The sequence below is a fragment of the Triturus cristatus genome, chromosome 3_2 (assembly GCF_964204655.1).
Source record: "Triturus cristatus chromosome 3_2, aTriCri1.1, whole genome shotgun sequence".
In the NCBI taxonomy this organism is placed as follows: domain Eukaryota; kingdom Metazoa; phylum Chordata; class Amphibia; order Caudata; family Salamandridae; genus Triturus; species Triturus cristatus.
In genome coordinates this window covers 773,408,985-773,431,303 of record NC_140584.1, presented here as the reverse complement: position 1 = coordinate 773,431,303, position 22,319 = coordinate 773,408,985, and the positions used below count along the sequence as shown (strand labels likewise).

The following is a 22,319-nucleotide window of genomic DNA, read 5'->3' as shown; positions in this document are numbered from 1 at the left end:
TTTGATTTGGCAGCCAGTCTGTTGGCTCTTCGACATCGCTCTGTTGCTGGACCCTGGCTTACTGCGGAGCGGCTGTTGCATCGCAAATCCAGGGCCCACCATCTTGTTGGTTGCATCCCAGCATGCAGGCCCTCTGCCATGTAGAATTCCGTTCTGCTCCGCGGCAGCAGGTCTCTAATTTTGCCAGTAAAGCATACATTTACACCTCATCACACCATATTCATTATTTTTCCTCCAGATTGCAGGCTTATTGGATGATCATGACTCCTTGCCGGCAGAGCTGCACTAAGGTGCCGCCATCTTTCCGTGGCGCTCCTCATCTGAGCAGTTTTCTTTTCTTCTACTGTCAGAAAAGATAATGTGACTGTCCCAAAGGTTACTGCTCACACCACCTATGGATGGTGCAGCACACAGTTTTGTTTTGTTAGGTTTAAAAGAATGTTCCTGTAATTAAATGAATAGTACATATTAACTGATAATGACCTATTGTTTGGAAGGTGTTCAAAACATGACTTGTATGAAGGACTGTGAGATCGGAGGAGATCTTGTTTGAGGTAGGAACAGCTGTCTTAGTCTTGACTTGCCAGATTGAAAATGATGGGACTCAATGTGAAGGATCTGTTATTTTCTAGTTGGAATGACCTGTCTGATGTTCCAGAACAGTCTAAGCTGATGGCACGCTCTCTTGGTCGTGGATGAGATATGCTTTGGAAGGTTAAAGTGATTGTTAAGGATATAACCCTGCGATTTGGCATCCTCCACAATGGTTTATTTTGAAATTTAGGCGAGAGGACCAATCGAGCCACTCTTGGCCAGCAAGGTTAGATTTTGTTTGGCGAGATTAGAAAAAATTCAGTTTTTGAGTTTGTTTTAGGTGGTGTTCGGCCATCCACCTTTGAATCCTGTCAAGGGTGTTGGAGAGTTGGAGGATGTCATTTAGGCAAGACATATTTATCTAGATATGGAGATTGATGATGTAGTATTCCAGGGTTACTCAAAATCCAAGGGGTTCGACATCTAGATTAAACAAGGTTGGGGAAAGGCTTGAGCCCTGTAGAACTGCTTGTTTCAAGACAGAGTTCCCTTTTAACTATTTGTAATTGGTTTGACAGATATTAATCTAACCAGTGTAAGATTCACCTTCAGTGCCCATGTGTTCTTTTAGGATGTTAATTAGAGCACAGTAGTACACTGTTTCAAAGGCTGCCAAGAGGTCCAAGTAGTCAGTAGTTACTTAAGTCATGGAGGTGGAGAGCATCATTCACATTTGCAGAAGGGCCATTTCTGTGCTCTAGCAATATCTGAAGCCAATTTGGTAAGCCTCAAGAAGGTTGTGAATGGGTAGTTGAGAATCTGTTCAGCTTTTCATTAACTTTCTTAAGAAGGAAAGTGTTCAGATTGGATGAAAACTCAGGTTATTGGTGTCAATTTCGATGATGAATCTTTAATTAAAAGTGGAGCTTAGAATGTCAAATGTGTGACTTCTCAGAGATTCCAGATTCTAATCCCAGTAATGCTCTTTCTAAAACGTAATTGCAAATATTCATTTTTGATGATGTGCCTGAAAAACCTATGACTTCAAGAGGAAATTGGGCCCAAATGTTAATATTCAGTTCTTCGTTGTAGCTATTCACCTGTTGTAAATTTAAATCATTGGTGTTGTGTAACTGCAATTGAATAAAAGTAGATCAGTCAAAGAACACAATGTACGTACTTCTCTTTGCTTTTAGCTTGGCTATGTCTGTGCTGCCTTTTGCCTTTCCCTTAAAATTCCATTTTCTGTGTGTCTTTTATCATACGTGACCTTTCTTTAGTCTTTACAAAAGACTTTTTTACCCAACATATGTAATGTTTTTGTTTCTTTTGCATTATCTTAGTAATTTATTTCTTGTCAATATATTTGCTTGAACATTGTGATTTTTGTTTTTCTCTCACTTTTCTTTTAAGGCTTCCATTTCAGACACAACAAACCTAACTAAAGAATACAAAGTAAGTTTATTTTCTAGCCCTTTTACTGTCTTTATGTTACAGTCTTGATAATTTAATTTAACATGCCTTAGAGTGCCATGTGATTAATATACTTTCTTTTCGGATAGTTATTAAAGATAAAAGGGATCACATAAAGATTTAAATTCTCAGGTTTTCTGTTTCTGTTCTTCTTGTCTGATGCAGCTGGTAGCCAGTGCTAGTATAAGCTGAAAAGATCAATTACTAGAGGATTTGGTCTCTTAAATACTAGAAACACCATGGACACCCACCCGGTCCATTTTCTGTCCTTAGATTAGCAAACGAGAATTACGTGGAAGGTACTCCAGAGTGCAGAAGTATATCTTGATAATACCAAACTCTACCAATGTCTCCATGAGCAGCGGTTTTTGTATTGCTGCACACCCTCTTATATAGGTGGATTTCCTGATTCACTCTTCAAGTGCTCATAGGACAAAGATGTCTTCGCTTCGGTCTTGTGGCAGTGACTCAACTGCTGCTCCCACACAGAAGCATGGAGATCGAAGGATGTGTTGTTTTTCTCTGCTTGGCTACAGCTGTAACCTTTACTACATTTGATTATTTTATTGTAATTTTGTACATAGAGTAAATCTGGCTTGAAAGTAGGCAGTGGAGCTCTGCATTATGCAAATGAAAATAGAATAAAAACAATTCAAGTTTAGGTCACTGTTAAAATTAAAGTTCAACACTCACTTTTTTCTTTTTGCCAAATCCTTACAGTTCTTAGTTTTTTAAAATTTTATATTTGGGGAAATATTGGGCATCGATCATTGTCTTAGGGTAGTATGAAGTCTCAGAATTTATTCATCACTAAGGACTCTAACTGTGATAATGTTTTTGTTTTAAAACACATTCAGAATGTATCCCGATATTACCAGTTCAGATGTGCCTCCCCTAATTTTACTTTTGTTTCAATGACATTGCTCTTACGAATAGTAATAACTTGGGGATATGTTGTTACACTGAGCACTACAGCGATTTAGTAATTTATCACCCTTGTGTTTGACAATGGAGCTTCTGCCAGAACTGCCAGGTATTATACTATTCTCTTTTAACATAGCTAATACTGCCAACTTCATCATAATCATTGTGTGATATAGTTGTAGTCCCCCATCTCCTTCGATTTTGGTAGCACATAATCCAAGCAGTGAAAAAGGTGTTTCCATGCTTGTCCTTCAAATCTAAATGAGTCAACAAAATATTGTTACATTCAGTTATCTTCTATACTTCTCAGTTAATAACTTTAACTGGTAGGAATGCATACACATTAGATTATGCAGCATCCATTAGATTGATGGTGATTTCACCCCTCACAGCTGTTGAATTATAGACCTCATTATATCAATGGTTAATTAAATACTGGGAGACAACATAGACATGTATGCCTTGGTGTTTTGAGCACATCCTAAAAAAATAAACTTGGTCCTGAGTGTTTTCTAGATTTAATGTGGTAACGATGTACCTGCAATGAGTGACTTCGAGCTGCAGATGAATGTGTACTGCATGTGGTATATAAAAACATTGCAGGTGTGGTTAGCTTGGCTTTTTATTCACTCTGAATAATCTTTTATTAGAAATTGGGTTACTGGTTGACTGGAGTATGAGCCCTGGTCAAGCATCATCCACAGTCATAGTCGGGTTAAGAGGCAGGCAACCCCTTAATTAAACTGTGCTCACCCATTGTGCTCCCTCTGGTAGCTTCGCACAGAGCAGTCAGGCTTAACTTTCAGGCAATGTGGGAAGCAATTGTGCAACACTTCAAACAGTAAAACACCACATAAAAAGATCCCACACCAGTTTAGAAAAATTGATCCGACTTTAATGAATATGCAATACCAAACCAACAAATATCCAATTGGAATAACTGGAGATATTGATTTTATAGTTTAAAATGAAAAATACAGCCACAAAGCACTATTGGGGAGATCTGGTTCTGCTGGACATGGGATAAAGTCACAAGTTAAGGCCGACCAAAATGGAGCACGAGCCAGCTACAGGGACCCAGTCCACCCGCTGAACAAAGTACCTTAAACCCTGGCTGTGGAGCGTGAGTGGATCCACATGGATGATACGTCGTGCAGCCTAGGTGATGTATTAGTTCTGAGATGCCTTAAGGCTGCGGGGCTAGGTCCTATTCAATGGCGAAGATGCAGTTGATGAGGATTGCGATGCAAAGTCTGGTGTAGGGGATATGATGCGCAGCTGAGACGATGTGTCAATTCTGACAAGCGGTGAAGCTGTGACACCGAGTTTAGTCATCGAGGCTGCCGTCAATAAGATGTGCGAGGAGATGCGCCATGGAAAGAGTCACACAGTATCGGTTCTGAAGATGAATGGTCCGTCCCAGGATGCAGGGGTGAAACAAGTCTCTTGTGCTGGGTCCAATCCACGCAGCAGCGGCGATGTGTCGTTTCTGCTAATGGATGCTCTGCTCAGCCAAGGAAATGCTGCGGTTCTGCTGGGGGTGCATCACTCAGCAGAGAAGATGCCTCGGTTCCGCTGGCAAGCCACTTCCAAGGGTCCAGGACTGGGGGGGCACCACTTGGCAGTGTAGACTCACGGATGGCAGAGTCCAGGTGTAGGGGTTGGAAGCTTGTTATATCCTTGAGGCTTCAGATCAGGAGGCCAGCCAGTTAGCCCTTGGAGTCACTCTGGGTTCTGGGGTCAAGAGATGCAGGTCCAGTCCTTCTCTGCCTAATAAGAGGGCACCAGCAGAAGATCAGGACATCAAAGCAGGAGTTCAGCAGAGTTCAGTCCAACAAAGTGGCAGTCCTTCAGCAGAACAGCAGCCCTTCTTCCTGGCAGAGTATTCACAGGCATAGAAGTGTACTGAAGTGGTGGTGTCATAGGTCCAGCACTTCTACACACTGGTTCCTTTTGAAGTGGGGGAGATTACAAGTACATGCCTTTGAAGTGTGCAGATGTTCTCCCTTAATTCCCTGGCTCCAGACTCCCTACAGGTATGCAGCCCTAGTGTGTATTCAGGTATAAGTGAAGCTGTGCCCAGCTCCTCCCTCGTACCCTGCCAGAGATGGCCCACTGAAACACACCTAAGCTCCCATTATGTTTGGCTATCTAGGTAGAATACACAAAGCCCAACTACTAACTACATCTAGTCATATGATCAGAGACAGGCTACAGGTACCAAATTGTTAAAACAAGAAAAGGCAAACTTTGTAAAAGTGGCCTTTTCAGAATTGCAATTTAAAATCCAACTTTATCGTAAGTTTGGATTTTAAATTATGAATCCAGAGACACCAGACATGGAGGTCGTATCTCTTCCTAATCGGAAATAACACTTCTAAAATGTAATAAGGTAATCCCAATGATCTTGCGGAAAAGATTGGCATTGCAGAAGTGAAAAAATTGTTTGAGAGCTTTTCACTACCAGGACATGTAAATTTTAAAAGTAAATGTCTTGCCTTTTAAATCTTCCTCCCCTTCTCTCTTCTATTTCTCTTTCTCTTTCTCTATATTCTTTACTCCAGTAAATGCAACTTAACCCCACTGGCCGGCGGATATAGGTGGCAGCTATTGTTACACTTGTCTTTACAAAATAATAAAAGATTTAAACCATAAATGCATTGCACCCAGCCCTCTGTGTTATCCTGGGTCTACCTTAGGGGTGACTTGTATGTTTAAAAACTAACGGTTTGGGACTGGCAAAAGGTTGATTTTGACAGGTCGACTCAGGAGTGTAAACTGCAAACAAAGGCTCTGCAGTGGCGGGCCTGAGACTTTGTTAAAGGGCTACTTAAGTGGGCTGCACAATCCGTGCTGCAGGCCAACTAGTAGCATTTACGGGCTCTGGGTACATGTATTACCACTTTACTAGGCACTTAGAAGTACATTAAATATGCCAATTGGGGATGAACCAATATTACCATGTTTATGGGACAGAGCACAAGCACTTTAGCACCAGTTGTCAGTGGTAAAGTGCACAAAGTCCTAATACCAGCTAAAACGATGTCAGAAAAGTAGAGGAGGGAGGGGAAAAAGTTGTGGGGAAGGCCACCCTAAGGCTGTCGGGTCTAACAGCTATCATATATAAGATGTTAAAGGTCAAGTGCAGTAGCCTCAAACACTATGGAGAAGTGCAATGGCCATCACTTTGTTTATGGTTGATAGGGCCTGTATTACATTATGTAGTCCCTGGTCCACTTCCGAAGAGAGCCCATACAGATATATTTACTGCATGGAGAGGTTTTCAGAATATAGGCACCATTTCATACAGGGATTCTCTTGGGAAGTAAAAGCAGAACTGCATTCTCTGTTGCACATATGCTCCAAAGTTGACTCCTTTCCCGTTGACTATGGCTACTTCCTATTGAAAGTTATTATAAATTCTGATGGCTATTTTAACCTGAAGAGTCCTCACCTGTAGAACAATCCTTCGGTGTCAGACTGGATCCGGAAAACTTTGAACCATCGAGGTCGCCGGTAGAAGGAGCTGGACTCAGTCGAGCCGGATGTGACTTCAAGCAACGTCTCCAAGGCTGAAGTACCCTTATCAATATCAGTTTCCATTTTTCCACGCCTTTGATGTGGATCAGGAAGTTCACCATCTGAGAAATGTCCTCACATATTTTAAAATGTTAATGCAGTTCCAGTGTCTCCTCCCAAGAAGTCCAGTTTCAAACCCTGTAGGGGCTGTGAGGGATATGTCCTTTACAAACCCCATACTCTGTGGTGCTTAGGGTCCAACAATGACTCGAAGACCTGCTCCTCCTGCTTCAGCATGCATCCTAATGCCATTAAAAAGCAGAAGGCCAAACTTTTCATGGCCATAGCAAAGTATGACACACGACCAAGAAAAAAAGGAGACGCCAGAAGAGGGCAAAAAAACTTTCCAGAGATAAGTCTTCTCAACCTTCTCCATCTCCCACATGACCTTTGTTCTCAGAACCAGAGATCACCGACTTGATGCCATTGGATTCAGTGATTCTATCACATGTCCCCTCTGACATGGAGGACCATTTCCAGGAGCTTATCACAAACGGTTAGAATGTTTTTAAGTCTGTGCTTGACACTGCGGACTCCGGCTTCCGAGCCAAAGCTACCTCCATTACAGTGCAACATCCTGCTTGGCTCAGAATGTCCAACCTGTTATCAGATTTCCAAGCCAACCTCATTGACCTGTCTTTTGCCGGGTGATGCCGTTTGGAAACCAGGCCGATTTGACGGTAGAACGTTTCTTAGCATGCAGAGCCAGGTCTCTAGTCCTTCAACTCTAACCACCGACCAAAGACTCTCTTTGCTGCTTTCTTGGCTTCAGTCTTTGGACTTGCAGGATACATACTTTCACATTCCTATCCTGCTATCTCATTGGACGTACTTGAAATTTGTGGTGGGTTCTACATTCTGCAAATCTGCGTTACTAACTTTGTTTGACATTGGTTCCTCAAGTCTTCACAAAGGGGATGGTAGTGGCCATCTCCATTTTCCCGTACCTGGATGACTAGCTTCTCAAAGCCAGCACACACCGGAGATAATGTTATGCCATCTGCAGGCGACAGCATCTCTACCATTCGATTTGGACTTTTTTTGGTTTATAAATTCTTTATTGGTTTTACAACATAAAGATAACACAGTAAGCTGTTATATTCTAATGACACTACTATCATAGGGGAGTCTGTAATGTTCCAACATTTACCTAACCCCAACTCCCCCCTCCCCCTGATGGTCTCCCTCCCCTCCCCCCACCCTCTACTGCCCATATTAACTAGGGATTCTTCTCAAGGAGCTGCAGATGGAGGGTCCGTGAGTTTTAAAAGTCACAAATATTTGGGGCATGTGAGCTCTCTGAATTCGCACGAGAGCATCGCCAAGAATGGCTTCCAAAGGTCGGAAAATGAGGCTCCATGATTCGTTAGGGAAAGGGAGATGCGTTACATGCCCATATTCGATGCACCCACCCCAGTTGTGTTGGAAGGCGGGTGGATCCCCAGTGTGTTAGAATATTTTTTAGAGCTGCTCCCAGTGCCAGTCCCATTTGGCTGCCCCTGCGCGACTTTAGGGGGAATGTTGGGGGATTGGGCAGGCCCAGAAGGGTGTAGTCTGGGAATCTAGGAATCTGTGTGTCGAAGTATTTATCTATCTCATCAAGCACTTGTGTCCAGTAGTTAGCAAGGTTGGGACAGTCCCACAGTATATGTGTTAGGGTGCCAAGGTATCCGCATTCTTGCCAGCTCTGGGGATTTCTTGCAGGGTTTCCTCTGTGGAGTCTAGGAGGAGTGAGGTACCAATAGGTGGCTATTTTATTAGCCATTCCTATGTTTGCTACATTGCGCGCTGTGTCCCCAGCTCTATAGTATGTCTTCCCATTCCCTTTGTGTGAATTCACGACCCATTTCCATTTCCCACCTCTTTTGGCCTGGGATTTAGTAACCACTTGGGCTGGGTTCACTAGGTTGTATATCTCTGATATGAGATGGGAGTCTGTCTTTTTGGTTAAAAGCCACCTGTTGCATGTAGTTAGATGTCGTTGTGCCTGGGGACGAACCTTTGGGTGTATCACCCAGTGTCTAATTTGCTGATATCTATATCGCTTGGACTCAGGGAGCTCCTGCTGCATCCGAAGGTCCTCAAAGGTCAGAGGGCCTGTCTCATCGAAAAAGTGCCCACTGGATCAGCGGCCCTCCCTGGTCCAGTGAGTGAAAGTCTCTTCGTACAGGCCAGGGGTGAAGTCCAGGTTGCCCACTATAGGTGTTAGTGGTGATGTGAATATTGTTGGCGCTCTTTTCTCCGCCACCTTGTCCCTTGCCCCAAAGGGGGTCCGCGTAATTAGGACAAATATAGCCTTGAGGGTCTTGCCCTTTTGGGGAGCGATGGAATCTTCCACAGAGGTTGCCCGGCCACTTCCCTATCCATATAAGGCCAATGCTTTTCTGACTCCGAACGCGACCATGCCACAAACTTTTTGATCTGGGTCATCCAATAGTATTCTTGTAGATTAGAGATCCCGAGACCTCCCTCTTTCAGAGATCCATAGCATAAGTTCCTGTGCAATTGGGGTCTTTTTTCGGCCCATATAAATTGCTCCACCTCTCTGTAGTAAGCTCAATGTGCCAGAGGGTGACTCCAATGGGAGAGTCTGAAAGAGAAACAATATTTTGGGTAAGATTGTCATCTATATGGCTGCTATCCGTTCCAGCCAGGACAGTGTGTGTGTGAGACCTCCAGCGGCACAGAGCGGACCGCGTTTGGTTGAGCAACTTAGTGTAATTCAGGGAGATGGTGCTCTGTATAGATGCAGTGAGCTGTATTCCAAGATATGAAATAGCCTCTCTATCCCACTGGAACCAGTGAGTTTGTTGTAGTTCTGTCAGCAAAGGTTCTTTAAGGATTAGGTTGAGAGCGGAAGACTTCTGAACGTTAATATTAAAGCCTGCCGCTAGGGAAAAATGCTCTAGTTCGGACAGGAGTGCTGGGAGGGAGGTCCGAAGAGCCTCCAACGTTGCAATAAGATCGTTCACGTATAGACTGAGAGTGTGCCCGTCTCCTCCAAAAGGAGATTGTCGCAAGTTCGTTGGGCCATTGGTTCCATATATAGAACCAAGAGTAAAGGCGAGTGCGGGCACCCTTGTTTGGTACCTCTTCGAATGGGAAAGGAAGTAGGTGTATAACCGTTGACTCACACCGACTTCCCTGGCTTAGTGTTGCTGCTGAAGACCCAGTTTATGAACCTGGCAGGGAACCCGAAGTGTCGTAAGACTTCTCGTAAGTAGGGCCAATGCACCCTGTTGAACGCTTTCTCTGCATCGATGAAGAGGAGCATGCGTTCCGTATCGAAGCGCTGCGGATTATCAATTTATTGGAGCAGTCTCTTGGTATTGTCGGTTGGTGACGAAACCTGCCTGTTCTAGGTCAATCGGACCGGGGAGAAGGGGGAGGAACAGTCGTGCCACCAGAATCCCATTAAATGGTTATAAATCGACATTGAGAAGCAAAATCTGCTTATAAGAAGAGCACTGGTGCCTATCCATCCCAGGTTTCGGTATGACAACTACCGATGCCTATAGCATTGTTGAGGGTAAAGATGAGGAGGCCCTATAGTGTTGTACAATTGGGTGAGGGCAGGGGCCAAGAGGGAACAAAAGGTCTTGTAGAAGATGGCGGAGAACCAGTCCGAGCCTGGAGACTTAAGCAGCTTTTGTTTTGAGATGGCGGTTATCACTTCTTCCATTCTTATAGGGGACTCCAGCATTTCGGCCTGGTAGGGTGTGATTTTAGGCTGTCGTGGCATTTCGCAGGTATTGAATAGGGGCATCAGGGGGAAGAGGTTGTGCTTCATATAGCTCAGCATAGAACTGACAAAGTCTCAGCAATTTGCTGGTCTGCGTCCTTCTCTCCTGTTAGGGTGAGTATTGAGGTGATGCCCGTGGCTTGCCTTTGTATTTGCAGTCTATTGCCAGTAGCTTCCCACATTTATCTCCCCCGGTGTAAAAAAAAAAAAAATGGCGGTTGAGCCGAAGTGCTGCGTACTCTGCCCTATCTATATCTAAGGCGCTTAATTGGACGTGTGCGGCTTCTAGCTGCCCCCAGATATGTGGGGCCCCTGTCCATTGGTGGATGCGTTCTGGTTCTTGCACCTGTTTCGAGAGGAGGTCTTTTTTTTATCTCTACGTCCTTTATTGTCAGAAGCCGCAGTTGCAATAAATTCCCCCCTGACAACTGCCTTCTTGGCGTCCCAGAGAATAGCCACTGGGGTCTCTGGTGTATTGTTTGTCTCCAAGTAATCGTGTGCAGTTTTGGATATCTGCTGGACCACTTCAGAGCGGTGTCCCTGAGGCGCCAGCACCATGGTGGGTGCTACGCATGGAGACGGTTAGAAATACGGCTGATCGTGAACGAGGTAAGATCTCCATTTGCTGAGTGCTCGATTGTATATTCTGTGTGCCTAAGAAGTAGTCTATCCTCACATAAGTTTTGTGGGAGTGGGAGTAAAAGGTATATACCCTGCCTGTGGGGTGTGCAGTTCTCCCAATGTCTAAAAGCCCATTTCCCGCAAGTTCTGAAGTCCTTCTCTGGAGATGGTCCCTGCCTCCTGGCAGATCTGTTGCGTGTGCTGTCGAAGACTAAATTTAGGTCTTCTCCCAGTAATAACAAACTATCTGAGGACCCACCCATCTCCCTTACCGCCCTTTGAAGGAATCCCTCCTGACCTTCGTTTGGGACATAGACTAAGCCTATGGTGAGAGTGTACGTACCTAACGTGAAGGTGTAGGCTAATAGTCGATCCTTAAGGTCTGCTTGTTTGGTACATAGTTTCCCGGTAAAAGACGTAGAGAGGAGGATGGCTACCCCTGCTGATTTGGTGTTCATGGACAAGAACATTTGTTGGGTAAACTTCTTGGAGCATAGCCTGTGGGCGTCTCCGGGGAGAAGGTGTGTCTCCTGGAGGAGGCAAGTATGTGCCCGAATGTTCGAGATAGGAGAGGATAGCGCGCCGCTTTATGGGGTTGTTGTTGAACCCTATAACTTTAAATGTGAGTATCTTAAGAGAGTGTGTCATGTTGACGGTCGAGTAGGGAGGCTAAGGAACGCACTACTATTGAAAGGCAGAGCCATTGTGGATCTCCAAGGGAGAGGGCCACCAATCCATGCTTGTGGCACAGCCTAAGGCTAGCATTTAGGGTCAGATCCATGGAGTATGGGAAGGCAGGGAGACCTAACCATTCCAATTTAACACAGCTAACAGTTAGCATTTCACACATAGGACTACGGTCGTCCTGGGTGGCTAGTCCCACTGAAGAAGGGTGGTTCAAGTAGAGACGTCGTGGCCCCAGGACCCACTCCCTCCACAAAGAAGCTATGGAAGGTCCCAGAGAGATTAGCAATGAAAGAGCACCAGGGGATCAATGAAACAGCTGAGGCCATTTCATGCTGGGCCCGCAGAGTCCACCTCCAGGGAGGCTAGCACTGCCTGTCGCTCCCTAGCAATTGTTTCCGGGTCTGGGCTCAGCTGAGTTGTAGATTGGCCCACCGTCTTCCATCTGTGAATTTCACGTTCTCTGCCCGAACTGGCAGTCGATGGGGGGGGGGCGAGGGGGGGAGGGGAAAATGTTCAGAGGATCATCCATGATATTGAGTAATTGACGAGCTCCCTTTAGTGAATGTGTTTGGTGGGTTTTGCAATTGAGGCAGAAGATAAGTCGGAACAAGTGGCCCCAGGAGTATGGCACTTTGATGTCCCAAAGGTGAGACATGATAGGGCGAATGCCTTCCTTTTTCGCAAAGCGGTGGCAGTAAGGGCCTGGTATAAAGTGGGTTGGTGCCCCTGATAGTGGATTGGGTGGCTGTCCCGTGCTTTTTGTAGGTTACGTTCCTTTAATTGATAGTGATGAAGACATGTAAGAATATCTGCAGGGAGAGCCGGGGAAGGCCTCCTCACTCTCACTCAGTGGGTACGATCAAGCTTAATTTCCAAGGCCGGAGCGGCCCCTAGTATGGACCTGAAGAGGCTGCCGACGAATGCTTCTGTGTCCTGACCTTCCGCGTCTTGTGTAAAGCCCCTAACGCGTATATTGTTGCGCCTCGATCGGTTTTCCAAGTCTTCAGCGTGGACTTGCAGGTCCAAGTGCTGATCTTTGAGGCTGATCACCTCCTGTTGGAGTTGCTCAATCTCTTCGTCTCTGTATGAGCTTTGCGTTTCCTAGTGCATCTACAACCCTTCTCACCTCTCTGAGTTCCTTTGCTAGCTCCGTCTTCATAATTTTTAGGTCTTCCCAAAGTGAGGCAAAGAGTGTTTCAATGAAGGAACGGGTGAGTGGGGCCTCCATGTCTACCAATTCATTGGGATCTTGTGCTTTGGGAGGCTGCGTGGTATTGCCAGCCGATTTAAGGAGGAGGTCCTTGACTGAGCGGTCCTTTTTCCCCTTGGTTGCTACCATTTTAGTGTCTTGGCCTTTTGAGGGAGTGAGGTAGGGTACTGCAGGTGGTCCCCCCTCGCCTTAGGGTACTCCCTGCCGATTAACTAGTTGCGGTACTGCTAGGTCACTGGCCAAAGTTGTATATGTCCCTGATGATGCACCAGGAGAGGCACGGAAGTGAAGGAGTAACCTAGATGCCCCAGACGTAGCCCAGCGAAGTGTGAAGATGGGCAGCGGCTTATCTTATTCATGGCCTCAGCTGAAGGGCATTATCCCCGTAGAGAGACCGCCTACTTGCGGGACCCCGCCTATGAGAAGCAGGTTATCCTGGTGAGACAGTCTGATGTTTCTATCCCCTATGCAGCAGAGTCTATGCAAGATTGCTCCCAGGACCCTGGTGTGAACCAGAGCCTCTGGTGTGGTGGGGTTGGACCGGGGCTTCTCTAGGTTCTGGGCTGTTTAATTCCCTCAAATTGGCAGTCTCGCAGGAAGGTGGCCTAGATGCTCCGGTAGGCTGCAGATTAGCAGCAGGGGGCATACGACTCACCCTTCTGTTGTGCACCGGGCAGGGTCGTCGCCAGGCCTTCTTCTGTTCCTCGGTTCTTCCTCCGCCTTCTGGATCCTCTTCTCTGTTACGACGTCTGCTCTCCACTGGCAGGCCCTCAGTGGCTCAAGGCTGTCCTCGCTGTACTTCTCGTTGATACCCTGCTCCCTCCCGTGGGGCGCCGCTCTAGGCCCTCTGTTAGAGCTAGCCCTTGAGGAGGTAGGCCCACATGCTCGCCCTGGGCCGGCGAAGCAATGGGGAAGCCACTGATCAGGCCCTAGTGGGGCGTGCCAGACCTGTAGCAGCTCCGGTACTGCATCTGCTGGTCTGTGCTGCACCGGCGAATTCGATGCTCCTCCTCCCCACGTCCTGAGGTGCGGCCCAGCATCCGTGAGTGCTGGCGGAGCTGTGGCGATACCTTAGCAGCCTGCGCCGCCTGGCCCGGGACATGCTTCCACAGCCGGCCAGGTTCAGTCCACCCAAACCCCGGGGGAATGCGCCAAGCCCAAAGTCTCACCAGCTATCCCTGCTGCCAAGCAATACTGCACCAACAGCTCCTCCTGGCTGGCTCGCTGAGTCGTACTGTGCGATCGCCGCTGTGCCGATCTCATGCAGGATCCGGCAGGCCACACTGCACTCGTCCCTCGGTCCACTAGGCTCCCTACGGCTTCGGATCTCAAGCGCTTTCCTTTAGCACCGAACCCGCCCGCCCCCCACCACCCCCAGTGCTTGTCTAGGGATGGATCGGGTCCTCTGGGTCCAACTAGTAAGTATTTGGGAAGTGGGCCTGGACAGTCCGGCGGAGTAACGAGCAGGCACGTCCTACTCGCTATCAATCTTGGCCATTTAATTTTTTTCAAGCCTAAATCTCACCTGTGGCCCTCCCAGGGACTCCAGTTCATGGAGTCGATACTGGCACCACCCTTCTCCACGCCTTTCTCAGTCCCAGAGAATTAAAGACATCTAGGAGATAGTTCCTCGCTTCCAACAAGGCCCGAGAGTCCTTTTCCTGAAAGCCCTGTTTTTCCTAGGTCTGCCGGTTTCCTGCATCTTCCTAATCACTCTCTCATGTTGTCACATGAGGGCCTGCAGTGGTGCTTCCGCAGGCAGTGGCTTTCAATATGCGGGAGATCTGTCGTACTTCATTGTGATCTTCCGCAGTGCTGCTGTGGAAGTGGCTTGATGGGCAAAAGAGGCAAACCCAGCTCACAGGATGGCCTTCAAGGACATTCAAAGGACTGAGGCAGTACTGTGCAGTGTGTGTGTTATATGCTTGGGCTGGGTGTATGTTTGCCTGTGAGTGGTATTATACATTAAGGATGTATTGCAGTGCATGTGTGCCTTATATATGTGCTTGGCGATGTGTGCCTGAGAATGGTACAGTACATGGCTGACTTTGGGTTACAATTTGGGAGACTCACGGCTGCACGGTGAAATATGAGGATGTAGAGGAATTCCCCCAGGGGATTTGTGTATTGCTGCATTCTTGTAACACTGTGGAGAAGAAGATCCAGTCTCTCCCAGTACACTTCAAAGCGGGCTCTTTGATTCATAGAGTGGTCACAAATAAGGGGCCTTGGCACGTCTCAGGAAGGAGATGGGGCTGATAAGAGAATCATAATGAATAGGGCAAAGGTCCTGTGCTAACCTTTTGAAGCACAAATTACTGTGGCTGACTTACAGGTGTGAAAGTCTAGTAACTCCAATGGCCTGTGCTATGGGGCTATCCTCGTTGGAGCTGCTCTTCTGGAGTAAGAGAGGGCAGAGGAAATTGTACTTCATAATGAAGCAGACCTCCAGCATAAACCTGAATGATTTAGACCCTAAATCACATTTGGTGTCTGGAAATGAACTATAAGAAGATTTGACTGGAGGCCAAGGCGTGAGAGGACATCATCCAGGGAATTCAAGACCATCTGCCCTGGAGCACCAGCACCTGCCTGTTTTGCCAAGACCAGTATGCCCTGTGAGGAACAGGTGAGTGTTGGAGGGAGCAAGGTGCTGCGGAAAATCCTTTTGAGTGTATTCCCTAAGCAAGGTGAGAGGTGACTGTTGCTGCACCAGTCAAGTCACTGCCTTTGCAGCAAGGAACCGGAAACTTCATATGACAGGGTAAGCCGCCATGAAGTTATTGGCATATGGACTGGGAAGTCACCCATGTGTGGTAGAATGCCGTCAACCCCATATGCCAGGAGGAGCTTCCGTGAGGAAATCTGCTGTGCCATTTGGGTCGGAGCCATTTTGCAGTGCTAAGATTTCAGCACCATATGCCCGAGGGGGGCCACCAGGACCAAACAAGAAATGTGAATTGTTTGGGATAGTCACCAGAGGAGAGAGACCGCAGTTGGAACCCCTACGGACCTGCACCATGACTGAAGACTAGCATCAGGACCTTTGCACTACTTCCCACTCCTCCCACACTGGCAATGGGAAAAACCTAAGAACTTGACCACCTGGAAGAGCCACAAAGAATCTCTGGTTGCTGCATCAGTGTGTCGTCATTTGAGTAACTTGAGGACTGCTGAGCGCAAACCGCCTGGGCCACATGCAGAGAACTTACGGAAGACTGCAGCTGCAGGACCAGTGCCCGCAGAGGGGCACACTGAGAGACTCCAGTAGCTCCCGTCCTGAATGTGCAGGTAAAACCGATTTCTGCTCAAGGGAACTTGCTTGCCAGATAGTGTTTCGGCAATGGAACACTTTTGACTTTAAATACAGATTCGGAGTGGGAAACCTAAGACTTGTACTACTTGTGAGGTTTCACCTGAATGTCACCTATAGTGAATAGGAAGTAACCACGATCGTTTGAGCAAGGACAGAATAGAACTCCGGGAACCACCTAAAGAAACACTAGAGCCCTGATCTCGGGGAACTGTGGAAGTTGTTTGTGAATGTCCTATTTCCCTTTGTGTTAGTGGTAGAATAAAATACGACTTTATTTTTTCATAAAAACAAGTATTTGGTTGGACAATCATTTATTGCTGCTGCACGTACTTTGAGTTGTGAGCCTGTGTTAACTCCCTGTATTCACCTTACTCCAGAGAAGCCTTGGACTGCTCGACCCGCGCTATCACTGAAAATCAAGTTTTGAAGAGGTACTTAGCTCAGTTGGTCAGGGCCCATAGTAGGTTGCCCCCAAGACGTCAAGAGTGGAAGGCCGAAGTCCCCATTGCTGGTCCCAGTGACTCCTGTTTGCCCCAAGTCCCTTTAAAAGGGGTTCTGACAGGGGCCTCAGGTCTCCGGAACAGCTGGTTCTTCATATCAACTGCCAAGGAATCTGGCTCAATCCCAATCACCTATTGGGATCTCTCCGCGTCGGAGCCAACAGCATGAGCTGACAGTATCTTACCGATCTTGGGTGGCGTCCTCAGTCATATTTAGTCCAAGACATCTTCGCCTAGTGGGACACTCCTCAGATGGACTTATTCACCTCCATGGAAAATGCTCAGTGCTAGCAGTATCTATTGTGGGGTGCCTTTGGGGATGTATTTCAGTCGCCTTGATTCCCCTGATGTTGATGAAGATTCACCAAGACTGGGCCCAATTTATTATCATTGCCCCAGATTGACTGAAGTGTGTGGTATGCAGACCTTCTGCCCTTCTTAATATGTTTCCTGCTTTGCCTTCCACTCAGATTGGACCTTCTCTCCCAGACAGGAGATAGTCATGCACCTCACTCGCCCAGACCAACGTGTAATTGAGATGGGACAACTGGCCTCCTTCCATCTGTCACTGGAAGTGGTTGATGTCATCTTGGCTACGCATCGCCCCTCCACTAAGTCAGCTTATTCTAGCAGATCAGACAACTTTGTTGCATTGTGTGCAAAAAACAGTGTGGATCCCTTGCAGTCCAAATGATCTCAAGTGCTGCAATTTGTGATTTCTCTTGATCAAAGGGGATGTGCCATTGGCACTGTGAAGGGTTATTTAGATGCCTTATCTGCTTTCCTTTGTCTACCAGATCAGCCATCCCTGTTGTCATGAGTTTACTTAAGGGCCTGATCAATCTTTATCTCCCAACTCTCATTGTGGTTCCTTAATGGCACCTAAATCTGGTTCTTACCTTTTTGATTGGGACTCCGTTTTAGCCCACTTCACGGTTGTACTCTTTGTATGTTAACCCTTAAAACTGTGTTTTTTGGTTGCTATCATTTTCACTAAAAAAGTGAATCAACCCCATTTCACTCTACCCCACTCCATGCCACTAACTTTTAGCCATGCTGAACAGCAGCCACAATGGTGTACAACATGGCTAAAAAAACCTTGTCAAAGCCAATAGCTCACCCTTAGGTGAAACCTATTGGCTTTGCAATGCTTGTTTTTCATTATGGCTAGTTGCGGCTTTTGAGCTCAGCCGGCTCCTAGCGAAACCTAGTAAAGCTGCACATTTTTTAAAACTAGATGCCCAGGGGAATCCAAGATGGGGTGCCATGTGTGGCTATCACCAGGTTTCCTACCCAAAAGCCCTTGCAAACTGCAAGGTTTGACTAAAAACACACATTTTCCTCACAATTCTGTGAGGAAAACTTTTGAAATGTGTGGGGAACCACAAATTCTCTACCACCCAGCATTCCCCCACGTGTCCTGATTAAAAAATTTCTGTGATGGCAAGTTCTGGAATCTGCAGAGCCACAAATTTCCTACCAGCTGTCACCCCCCACGTCTCCCAATAAAAATAGTACCTCACCTGTGTGGGTAGGCCTAGTGCCTGAGACAGGAAAGGCCCCAAAACGCAACATGGACACATCACATTATTCCACTGAAAATGTAGCCTTGTTTTTGCAGTGCGGCTAGCTGTAGATTTTGGGCCAAGGGTCATCCGGCACCTAGGAAATCCTAGCAAACCTTCACATTTTTTAAAACTAGATGCCCAGGGGAATCCAAGATGGGGTGCCATGTGTGGCTATCACCAGGTTTCCTACCCAAAAGCCCTTGCAAACTGCAAGGTTTGACTAAAAACACACATTTTCCTCACAATTCTGTGAGGAAAACTTTTGAAATGTGTGGGGAACCACAAATTCTCTACCACCCAGCATTCCCCCACGTGTCCTGATTAAAAAATGGTACCTCACTTGTGTGGGTAGGGCTAGTGCCTGCAACAGGCAAGAAAGGCCCCAAAACACCACATGGGCACATCACATTTCTTTTACTGTAAATTGACCCTTTTTTGCTGTGAGGCTAGCTGTAGATTTTGGACCTTAGCTCAGCCTACACCTAGGGAAGCCTAGCAATCCTATACATTTTTATAACCTAAACAACGGGGGAATCCAGGGTGGGGTGACGTGTGGCTCTCAAAGGGTTTTCTTACTCAGAGGCCCTTGCAAGCCTCAAACGGTGACTAAAGAAATACATTTTCCGCATGTTTCTGTGAGGGAAAGTTCTGGAATCTGTGGTCAGGCACATATGAAACAAAGGTCAGTGACAATCACTCCGCAAGGCTCCTATTGAACTTGGTTTGATGTGGGGTGTCACGTGCACTAGGCCCAGCCACACAAGTGAGGTAGCATTTTTATCGGGCGAAGTGGGAAAACGCTGGTTGGTAGAAATTTTGTGGATCTCTGAGATTTCTGGAAGTTTATGTCACAGACATGCATGAAGATTGTGCGATTGCAGTCAACGTTTGAGATTTGCACAGCATTGCGGGTAGAAAAATGGTATGGGATCCATGCGAGGCACACTACCGTGGATTCCCCCATTGTCTAGTTTTCAGAAATGTCTGGGTTTGTTTGGACCCAGGCTCAGCGGCCACACAGGGAATCCTAACACTGGAGCTACACCTATTTGTGATATATCCACACTGCGTTGTGGGGCCTTTTGTATCATAAACACTAGGCATAGTAAACACAAGCGGTGTAACATTTTTATCAGGGTAAGTGGCGAAATGCATGGTGGTAGGATTGCTGTAGATCCCTGAGGTTTTCAGAAGTTTACATCGCAGAAATATAAGGAAAATGTGCAAATTTACTCGAAGTTTGAGATCTGGAGGGAATTGTGTGTAAGAATATGTCAGGGGGATCCACACAAGGAACACTCTCTTGCACTGCCTCCGATGTTTAGTTTTCAGAAATGTCTGGCTAAAATTTGGTAGGTTTCCCAGGTGGCAGCTCAACTGAGTCTGAAAAGTGCAGCTATTCAGCATAGAAGGACAATATCGTGACTTAACCCAACTCTGCTACCCATATTAATCTTCCTCCCAGCAGCAAATATCAACTGGCTTTAGTCAATGCACGGTCTTTGGGAAAGCATGCCTTTGAAGTAGCAGAGTTCATCGTGAACGAACATCTTGATGTTCTTTTTATTACTGAAACTTGGGCTAATGACCATTCTAGTCCCGACTTACGGATTCCTACTCCTCAAGGGTACTCAATGATGAGAATAGACAGAGGGGGTAATAGGGGAGGCGGCTTGGGGATAATCTATAGAAATTAGTTGAAAATTAAAATTGACCCCTTACCAAATGCAGACTGCGAACTATTATCCTTTAAGATTGACATCACTAATAATTATTCTCTGAATGGCCTTCTTATCTACCGCCCTCCAAGTACTAGATATAAGTTTCTCCAATCAGTTCATTCACTAGTAGAGGGGGGAGCATGCAAGAACGATTATACAGTACTTGGAGATATTAATTTCCACTTAGACTGTAAGGAGGATAAAGATACAGAAGCTATTTTGGAGATTATGAATTCCTTTAATCTCCCTCAACTAGTCCATCAGCCTACTCATAATGGAGGACATACGTTGGATGCAATTTTTTCTAACAATAATTCTATTTTGGTCAAAGATATTCTGCACCTCACATGGTCTGACCATAAAGCGGTACTATTCCAACTGACAGTCCAGCCTCCCTTTCAAAATAGGGAACGTGACATTAGCCAGTTACCTTCGTATCAGTGGTCCAAAACCAATTTCGACACCTTAGAACAACATCTAGGACAAGCCACATGTACTCTGCGATCAGACCCAAATGAAGCCTCAGAGGCGTACTCCAATTGGCTAAACATGGTCATCTCAAAAGCGGTCCCAAAAAAAGGTACCAACAGAAATAAAGTTTAAAAAATCTGCACCGTGGTATTCGGATGCTCTCCGGCTCCAAAAACCAAATTGCAGGAAACTAGAAAGGGCTTGGAGGCTAAAATACAGCACCGCTGATAAAATAATATATAAAAAGGCTGTGGCCGATTACAAAGTAGCTATTATCCAAAACAAATCATCTTTTTTCACTCAGCAAATAGAAGCTTCCAACAATTCGGCCAAAGAACTCTTCCTGGTCATAAACAAATTGACTAAGCTCCCTGAGACGAAAAGTAATAACATCAGTCAATCTTTTTGTAAAGAAATTGCCTCATATTTCCGCCACAAAGTGGAATTAATATATAGCACATTTTCTATCTCCAGTGACCTTTCATTTAGCAAAGGCTACATAAACGTCCTTGATGTAGATAACATTTGTTTTTCTGCTAGACTTAAACAATTCACAGTCACCACTTTCTTAAAGCTAATTAATTCCACGAAGTCAGGATCACCATTTGACCCATGCCCTCCTTCGGTACTAAAACAAATTCCAGACCTTATTGCAACACCTTTAGCTGACATCTTTAATGGCATGTACAGCACAGGTATTTTTCCTGATCTTGGAAAAGAGCTTCCATCCTGCCGCAAATTTAGACTCGAATAACCCAGCCAATTACCGTCCCATCTCCAGGTTACCTTTTCTGGCCAAATTGGTGGAGAAACTGATAAACACACAATTATCAAAATTTAATTAGGATAATCATCTGTTGTATTCTTCTCAGTTCGGCTTTAGGGCCGAACACAGCACAGAGACGGCTCTAATAAAAACAACGGATGAGCTAAGAACTATCCTGGATAAAGGGGGCTCTGCAGCACTTATCCTTTTGGACTTGTCAGCGGCCTTTGATACGGTTGACCATGTCACTCTTGTCAACCGTCTCAGTAAATTAGGCATTGCCGACAAAGCACTGCCTCTACACCAATCATTCCTGACAAATAGAAACCATTCAGTTATGTTGGAGAATTTTTCTTCCGGTTCCTTTTTACTCCCTTGTGGGGTTCCACAAGGATCATCTTTGAGTCCTCTGCTTTTTAATATTTATGTTTCAGAACTTGCCCCTCAGATTAGATCTTTTGGTTTTTCCCCTACGTCTTATGTAGACGACACCCAAATTGTGGTGGCAGCCTCGAACAACATAGATGCTACTTCCTCCCAGTTATAACTTGTATGAGAGCAGTTAGTGGCTGGATGGAAACTCACTATCTCAAGCTAAATGTTGAGAAAACCAAGGTTATACTCTTTGGCAACAACCCCTATTTTTGGAACCCACCATGCTGGCCAACAGAGATGGGAACTCTTCCCACTCCTGTACATAAAGCAAGAAATCTGGGTGTAATAATAGACGACAATTTAAGTTTTAATAAACACATCAGCTCGGACATCTTGGCCAGCTTTAACACCCAAAGGATCATTAAAAAGATTCTACCATTTATCCCCATGACCACCAAAAAAACAGTTGTCTCTTTATTGATCTTATCGAAATTGGATTACTGCAATAGTCTTCTTGTCAAACTTCAAAAACAACATATGTAGAAACTTCAGAGTGTACAGAATGCGGCAGCCAGGCTTGTTTTCAACTTGCCTAAATTCCACTAGTTTCATTTGCCATCAAGGAATTGCATTGGCTGACGGTTGCAAACCGTATCAAATTTAAGGCATTATGCCTTACTTTCAAAGCCCTGCACGATGAAGGCCCTTGCTATTTAAAACAATCTCTTTCATGGTGTGTTCTTAATAGAGAACTTCGCTCTAAAAATGCCATGACAATGCCCTGCTCCAGGTACAAGAGACAAAAATGGGGAGGCAGTTGTTTTACCACCAA

General features: G+C 45.8%; 1 protein-coding gene across 3 annotated transcripts in view; it reads left to right on the top strand.

The window, feature by feature from the left end:
• Positions 1–22,319, top strand: part of PIKFYVE (phosphoinositide kinase, FYVE-type zinc finger containing) — a 2,037,960-nt gene that overhangs the window by 156,584 nt on the left and 1,859,057 nt on the right. For all 3 annotated transcript variants that reach the window (XM_085648834.1, XM_085648836.1, XM_085648835.1), the window contains one exon: positions 1,948–1,989. The gene's annotated coding sequence lies outside the window, so the exon portion shown is untranslated. The remainder of the gene's footprint in view (positions 1–1,947; positions 1,990–22,319) is intronic.